The sequence below is a fragment of the Pinus tabuliformis genome, chromosome 9, assembly GCF_031772625.1.
Source record: "Pinus tabuliformis cultivar Carrire ecotype Pingquan chromosome 9, CPIR1, whole genome shotgun sequence".
NCBI lineage: Eukaryota > Viridiplantae > Streptophyta > Pinopsida > Pinales > Pinaceae > Pinus > Pinus tabuliformis.
In genome coordinates, this window is record NC_142307.1 from 1659324349 (window position 1) to 1659333583 (window position 9235).

Consider the following 9235-nt stretch of genomic DNA (forward strand, 5'->3'; position numbering starts at 1 on the left):
GATTAATCTTCTAAACAGTAAACATCTATGTATAATACAAGATATCGCATAGTAAATCATAAAGGGTTTGCTTTATCTACCTTCCTTAAACTGTCTTTGATTGAATCTACTGAACCTCCCCAAAGTTTAATCCGATCTTTAGCTTGTGAAGCCTACAATTTATGGGTAAAACCAGCGATATACAAAATTACGAAGCCCGGGAAGAATGTTAGTAAAGAGTAGATTTGGAATTACACGTAAATAACTCTCTATCCCAGTGAGTCCTATACGTGATAAACATAAGAATTAGAGTCTGCAGCATTGTTCCTCCAATCATGCCACCCAAAATACCTCTATACTCACTAGGGATGGGCATTGCCTGCGAGGTCGGCATCAATCCCATGGAATCACAATATAACCCAAACAATTTTACATAGAGAGGAAGCAGTTTGGGGATGGGACTCTTGGATCATATGCCCATTTCATATGGAACGTCTACTAAGTGGTTTCAGTTAATGGGGCATTGATTTCAGTGTTCAATATATTTTTATTCTTTATCAAAGTATTTTTTTGTTCTATTTGCTTTTTTCAATTTATGCCTTACGGCGTTTCCTTTGCAACATCTGGTGCAAATGCTAGTTAACTAAACAATCAAATAAATACTTATAAAAATAACACCAATAAACTTTTGAAAAAATCCAAAAAACTTTAACAAAACAAACAAAATTAATTTATTAATTAACTGATCACTCAAATAAATACTTATAAAAATAACAGCAATAAACTTTTGAAAAAATCCAAAAACCAAAAAAGATATTTTATTAATCAACTAAATCGTCGAATAGACTTATAAAATGATGCTAACTTTTGGACTTCCGGCTTAGCTCCGAGATGCTGAAGTTTATTTTTTTAAAACATTAAAAAATCCCACCTGTGTTCATTACCACATCTCAAATGAATCCAATGCTTGCATGTGCCATATATTTCGTTAAAATAAAATCGGAAATAAAGAAAATCACTGAAACGGTCATAGTAAATGTAACCAAACGCTCTCTATATGTACCTTATCAGGTTTTTCTGCTTATATTACCTCAATATATATATACTGCATTTTTTTCTGGAAGAAAAAACGTAACCAATCGCTTGTATATCAGCATTCAAGTTACTCAAGAGTTTCGGTGTGCAACTAAGATGGAATTTGTAGTTGGTCTAATAAAGTGGACCCAATGCTTTGTACATCAACATTTAAGGAGGTCAATAGATTATTTTGCTGCTATGTAATTCGAGAAAGGTAACTTTTCCATTGTATAGAGTAACCATTTAAAATCAATAATGTTTGTAGGGATCAAATTTGTTTTTTTGGGTTTTTATTATCTTGATCTTATCTTGATTGCTCTCGATTGCTGATTCGCCTAATATTTTGCAATTAGACAAAAATAAGTGTAGCCAATTATTTGATTGTACCTATATCTATTTGATTGCGGTAAATTTACAATCTAAATAAAGATGTTTTTATCATTAATTAAAATTTTGATTAACAAACGTGAAATTAGATATTTGAATTCATTTTGGTATATCATGGTATATCAAAATGATTAATAAAAATGAATTCAACTATTTGAAGTCATTGTTGTAAATCAATATTTGGAGTTTTTTCAATATCTACAATAAAATGACCGTTACCGTTGGATTGATTAAACTATACCATTAGAGACATTGAATAAGTAGTTATAAATATGGAACAGAGTGCAACTTTCCAGAATACATTCTTTGTCATGATTTGTATTGCACATAAATTTCTAGCAACAATTTAGGATGATATTGATCAAATTTTGTCTTTTACATTATGTAAATTTACCATCCCACATATCAAGGTGTCTTGTACCATTTCCATCGAAGAAATCCTTAATAGACAAGCTTCTTATTATTAGTGCCGTTAGTCTCACCTAGAGCCTCCCTATAGACACTTGTTGCTTTTAGTATTAGCCTTGGTCTTGGGAAACAAGTAGTTAGTCTTAACCCTACCAACTTACTGCCACCTTTCAAATCTTGCCTTAGCCTAGCCTACCATTCTGAGTGCCTTAGTTTCGTGTTAAGTCTTTGTCTAGAGTTTCTGTGACACCACCTTTCCTTCCTCAATTTACGACTTATCAGAAGGCCAAGTTCATACTCTCTATTGGATATGCCACCTTTTGTTTCTTAATTTACCATCCCAATAGGCCACCTTTACTTCCAATTTCCATGAATGAGGACTAGGCATGCTCTTATGCTCATGATCCAGATAGACATGCCACATTTTCTCTCGCAAATTTCCCACTTGGATATACGACTAATGCTTGTGATCTGGATATACAGGCCATCTTTCCTTCCTCAATTTACCATTCATCTCAATAGGTGTCTTGCCTTGGTCAGCAGAGAATAAAAAAGCTTGAATAAAGTCTCCATTGGAGTGAAGAGAGTAAGATTAAGTTGGACATCCATCCCCAACACCCCTGGCTCGACCACCATCCTAGCATGCACCAACAACTCACTTTCTTTTAGTAAAACATAATCCCCATTATTGGAGTAGTTATGGGAATATTACAAATCAACACTCATCGAAGTATGAAAAAATATTTAGTTAAAGCTTGTCGGAGTATGAGTAAATCTAGAAACCATCTCTATCGGGATTTGAGTAAGATTCATATATACCTTTCAATATTGTTGGAGCTTCTACTAAAGAGGAAAAGATACCTATTTTTCCTAACTAATCTTGTCAGAGATTCTTCACTTGGATCTACTGGATATGCAACTTATCTTTCTCAAGACCATATCTCTTGGGCCACTACCTCGAATTAGATCTTCCCATATGCCACATTTTCTTTAGAACTTAGGCTTTTCACCCACCAGCAGCCTACCTTGCAGACAACATAATCTGTAGTACCCTCGACTGAAACTGGTAAGCAGCATAAGAAACCACCATAAAGTGACACATTCTATTTCTCTCTACGGGTCCACCCGGCATCCAACATAATGATGGGAATCACTGTGCTATGTGAATTGAGATCAACCCTCTTGCTTTGGCCGGTACCGAAGAAATTCACGCTATGTTGTATAAAAACAAACGTATATAAATCTACGCTGTGTGGTGTGTCAATATTCCATATAAGCCGCTGTATCTGTCGTTGTAGCTGCCGCTGTTTCCGTATCCGTCGTTGTTTCCATTCGTTGTAGCTGTAGTTGCTGTATCTGTAGTTGCCGTAGTTGCTGTATATGTATATGTTGTAGCTGCCGTAGCTGTTGTCATTCGTAGTAGCTGGCGTAGTTGTTGTATTGGCTGTATTTGTTGCCATAGCCTGCTACCCCAGCAAAGGTTGTATTTCGTCCATTGTACTGCGGACCCCTGGGTGTTGACAATCATTTACATAGAAAGTGGCACAAACACCTTACAGGGACATGGATTGAAATAGGGTGAAACACACTAAGAACCGACTCCTTCCTGTGTATGTATCTAACTGTTAATGGTGGAAAATCTATTAAAGTTCCCGCACCAAGAACCACTACCTCCTGGGCATGGGCGAGAACAAGTTATGTATAACTCCTTCCTGGACACGTACAACTAGGTATCAAAAGTTATTGGGAATCGACTGTTGGATCAACTCTTGGCATGGAATACCAACATCTAATGAATCAACACCAGGCACATTCATCCTTTCCCTGAACATACGGGGATTGGGGGTTGCCTCCAAATTTCCTGCCCTCAAGAGTCTTTTTGTCTCTCTTCATCCTTCTATCATTTTGCTAAAAGAATCTATGCACTTTGTCCCACAGGTTATATTATATTTCAGGAAAATGTTCCCAAATTGGCACATATCGGCCACCGTGGTTGTTGGACTCTCTAACGGTTTGGTGGAAATCTGGGACCCTATATGGGTCTGTCTTAAAGCTTACAGTTGCTTCGCGGGCATTCTACTTGAGGGTCACATCCGGGGCCTGGAAGGATGCATACATATTCTAAATACATATGCTCCTTACAAGGACCGGGCCATTTTCTGGGATCATCTTTTCTCCTTTTGGATAATGGAACTTACCTCCCTCATCATCACGGGAGATTTGAACTGTATTATCACCCTAGAGGAAACTTGGGGTCGAACCAAAAGACTTGATCCATTGGCGGGAATGTTTAGGGACACCCTTCTTACACACAAGTTTGTAGACATTTGCCTGAAGGTTATGGCCCCTTCTTGGGACAATGGGTGGGAAGGTGCGGCGTTTGTCACCAAGAGACTGGATCGTTTTTTAATTCATGAACATTTGATTGACCGACTGGGGGAGGTACAGACAAACATCATCAGTAATTTCTTATCCGACCATAGGCCTATTACTCTGGCTTGGAAGAAGCCGCTAGTGCACCTTGGAATTCCTTTCAAATTTAACAGAATTTGGTTAAAAGATTTGGATTTCAACACTTTGGTTTGGGAATCCTGGAATTGTGGGAGTGTTACTAGTTCCTCTCTCATGGATCATATCCTTGATAAACTACAGTCTCTCGGTGGGGTGGTGAAATATTGGCAGAAAAATAAAAAAATATCTATGAAAAGAGGAATCGGGGATATTCAAAGTGAACTCGGTACCCTTCTCACGCTCATGGCCTCAGACAACCTTCTTGTTTCCATCCGAATTCACATTTAGGAAGTATAGGTTAAAATAGATTGTATCTTAGACATTGAAGAAGCCTCTTGGCGCCTAAAGAGTCGGGCTATCTAGATCAAGGAGGGAGATAGATACACCAGATTTTTCCATCGATTTGCAAACCATAGGCACAATATAAACTCTATTTGGGGAATTTCAGATGATGCGGGAACATATATCCACTCACAATTTGATATCTCAAAAGTTGCCACCTTACATTTCAAAACAACTTATGAATGAAATGACAACATTGTGGCAGAAGACGTCATCTGGGGGATTGAACATTACCTGATTATGTTTGACTAGGACTCAAATAAGGACCTTTATAGATGCATCTCAGAAGATGAACTTCTCTGCATCCTTAAATCTTCTAAAGGGGACAAAAGTATAGGACTAGATGGGGTGACCGTGGAGTTGTTCCAACATATTTTTGATCTTTTCAAATAGGATCGAATTCATATGGTGGAGGAATCTAGAATAACTGGGTATGTACATCATTACATCAAGTCGACCTACATTTCTCTCATCCTGAAGCACAATCCTCTAAACTATTTTGATGACTACAGGCCTATCTCGCTATGCAATCTTATCTATAAGATTATCTCCAAAACCATAGCAGGCCATCTGAGGGACACTCTCTCTCACCATATATCCCCAAAAAAACATGGTTTTTTGAAAGTTTGTCAAATTCATGATGCAGTTGCAAAAGCACAAGAATGTCTGCATTCTATCCATACAAAAAACTCTAATGTTGCTATTCTACAAGTTGATCTGAACAAAGCTTTCGACAGTCTTGATTGGGGATGCCTCAGGCTTGTCCTTTTTAAAATAGGCCTGCAATCAAAGTGTGTGGACTGGATTATGGCATGCATTATCAATGTTGATTATTCAGTGATCATAAATGGGTATCCTTCAAAATTCTTCTTGGTTGGGCGGGATCTCAAATAGGGATGCTCGCTGTCGCCTTTGTTATTCATTCTTGATATGGACGGTCTCAGCCTGCAGATCTCAAAGGCTGTGGAATGAGATCAATTTTAGGTTCTCAAGATTAACAATAATATCAACATCTCACATGGTTTCTTTGTCGATGACGTATTGATTATGGGTATGTTGCTTTGCTTTTCCTAGTTATGCCTTTTTCATATTTTCAGGAAATTTGCTAATGCTACTGGTCTTAATATGAATGCACGTAAATATATCTCATATGATTGTAATTGTGACTTGGATAATATTGTCTATATTAAGAATTTGTTTGGTATAGAGGCCAAATTGATGGTTCAGGGCATAAAATATTTGGGTTTCCAAATTAAAGCCTGAAATTATAGGAATGTTGACTAGATCTGGCTTGTTGATAGATTCTTCAAAAAAATCTCTGGATTGGAATACAGAAATATTTCTGTGGGTGGGCGTGTTATCCTCTCCCAAGATGTCCTAAACTAATTATTGGTCTACTGGTCCCACCTTTCTCATATTATTGTTGCTATTATCCTCTCCCTAAACTAAGTCATGGCTAATTTCACCTGGGGAGGCAGTCATATTCAAAAAAAATATCTCCTTGCCAAAATTCCTTTACTTATAAAATCCCTTTGGAGAGGCATCTTTGGTACTATTAACTAGAGTCTATTTATCAGACAAAAATATCTCGAGAACCATGACTTCACTTTCTAGTTCCGCAAAGGAACCATTGGTGCCAAAAATGGATTTGCCATCTAGCTCAGTTTCCATAACGTTTCCAAGATCTTTCTGCAACATCTTGATTGGAATTTGGGCTCGGGACACGTTATTCTCATTGGAACTAATCGCATCCTAGGTTATGGTGATGTGAACAATATCCCAGAACAACTTATTTCTTCCCTTAATAGCAGAGGGATTTTTTTCTGGGGTCAAGCCATTTCTTCATGGAGGGGTCCACATCCTATCTAGAGGTTTGCTATGGATCTGGGTTTGCCTCGTCTGTGGGATCTGGAATGGTTGTGCATTGTGGTTGGGATGAATCAGCTGGGGATATGCCACGATGGAAACCAGGACAAGTTAATCTAGATAAGGAAGATGCAGAATTACAATATTAACATGGCAGATGCATACTTTTCTCTGTACTCCGGGTTCTCTAACCTAACTGAGGAACATATATTTTTGCATTTTGTAAAACTAACATCCCCAATAAAAGTTTACTTTTCATTTGGCTGGTTTTCCATAAGAAAAATCTAACCTATGAAAACCTACAAAATCGATTATGGAATCGTCCTAGCATCTGTCCTATTTGTAAGACAGAATCTAAAAATAATAACCACATTTTCCTTACATTCCCCCTCACTACTCATATCTAGAAACACCTCTCTTCTCTACTTGGTTTTCCATTTCATCAACATGATTGCATTAAGGACTGTCTATAATGGTGGAGAACCCAAAAGGTTGACTGGAGAATCCTCCCACCTATCCTTTTCTGGGAAATTTGGAAGTGGAGAAATAACTACATTTTTCAAAACTACTCTAGGAGTTTTCACAGGGTCATGGATAACATTCTCACCTCTCATACTCCATATTCTTCTAAAAAAACTTGCAAGATGGTTTCTTGCCATAACAAGATGAAAGTACAATAGATATTCCTGATGGCGTTTTTTGATGGAGCTTCTCAACAGTGAGTATGTGGTTGTGGCTTTTGGTTGGCCACCTCTAAGGAACAAAGATATAGTGTTTTTTGGCATGGCGGTAGGGGCACAAACACTAAAGTTGTGGTAATGGATCTTTGGGTACTACTATGGTTCATACACTTTCTAGATATTCCCCTTATCCACATCCATGGTGACTCTAAAGTAATAATACAACACTTAATGGGGTATGCTAAAATCTCAAATCCCTGAGTGCTTGGATGGTTGTCGATAATTGAACAGTTATGGAACCTACTAAACAACTCCAATATAAAACATGTCCATAGGGATCAAAATATGAAAACAAATGAACTATCAAAGACGAGCTTAACAGGGTCTTTAGCCAAGTTGCACTTAACAATTACTATGGACCAGAAGAACATAAATATTGAAGACATTCCCCTCCCCAGTTAAATACATTCCTCCCCCCTAACATTTTGATTTTCTTGATGTTTTTGCAGGTTATTAAACGTGAAATATAGCTTTTTGCGGCATTAATGAAAAATTGTTGTTTTGTATTGTACATGGATTCCTGGACACTAGGCATAAACAATGTCCTCTACGAGGATGGACTCGACCATTCCATGTTGAACATTCTGTCTCTTCCTCCTCGTTAGATGGTGTTGCCATTTTTATTATTATAGAATCCTCATGCTGGCGTTTTTTATCGTTTACGTTGTCGGATGTGGCATCGACACTATCTATTCTCATATGAGGTTTTCTCCCACATATATCAGATTTTGTTGCATATATGCACTATATTACTATTTTTTGATGTGGGGCGCTTGTATTTACAACTTCCCTCTTATCTCTACCAATTCAGATATGTTTCTTGAACAATTTTTTTTTTCTATCAGGTTCTTCTTGCTGTATATGGACCATTCCCCTTGTACTGTAGAAATTATCATCACAAGGGTGATTTATATATACCGACAATGTCAGTGAGCCTTATGTTATGAACATTGGATGGCATATGTACATCTCATTACTCTCATATCAATATAAAATTATGCTTTTTTCGTACTTGAAAAAAGAAGAAGCTACAAGAACGAAAATAGATCTCGCAACATATTGTATGCAACCTTCATTTGGGAGTTCTTAATCGTTCTTGAATTCTGGATCTTGTTTCATATGAATTTCTAAGACTGCCGTGAATAGCCAATCGACGCTTGAGAAATTAAACATATGTTTCAGTAACATGGGTGAATGAAATGAATATCTACGAAGATTAGTCATATCATATCTTAATTTAGTCGAATAAAATGAATGTTATTTAGCAAATTAGGAAAAAAAATTCACTAAGAAACAAATTCAATAATATATATCTTACCACTACTTCAGCATATTAGGTTTTTTAAATTTATAAAAACACTAATTTTATTTAAAAATTAAAAGAATGTTTATTAAATCTTTTCCCTATATAATTTTCTTTAATTATCTTCAACATTAATCTCTACTCCCTAATATATTATACACCCTTCATATCTAAGATAATATAGAAATAGTGAAGAACCATCCAAGTTATTAATATTATGGGAAAGACATGTAAAAGTAACATCAAAGTCTAATAATATGAGTCACAAAACTCAAAGTTGTGGTCCAATGTTTAAATTGAGATATATGTTTGAATTTCTAAATAAGTCATGCAAAATTGGAACATGTAAATGAAATCTACAAACATTAAGACCACTCCTAGAGGGTCTTTTTGCAGATATCAACAATTTTCTAGAGACTCTTCTTGAAATCCAATAATAGTCATATCCTTTTTAGGATTGAATTACGAATGTAAATCCTTTACTTCATGCTCATTTTGTATTATAGTTAAACCATGTTATGTATAAAGGAAGCACTTTTAAACCATGCAAAACAATATTCCAAATAAGAATAATTCGATCATAAAATGTCAAAAGTTATGAAATAGTTTAAGAGTTAAGTGT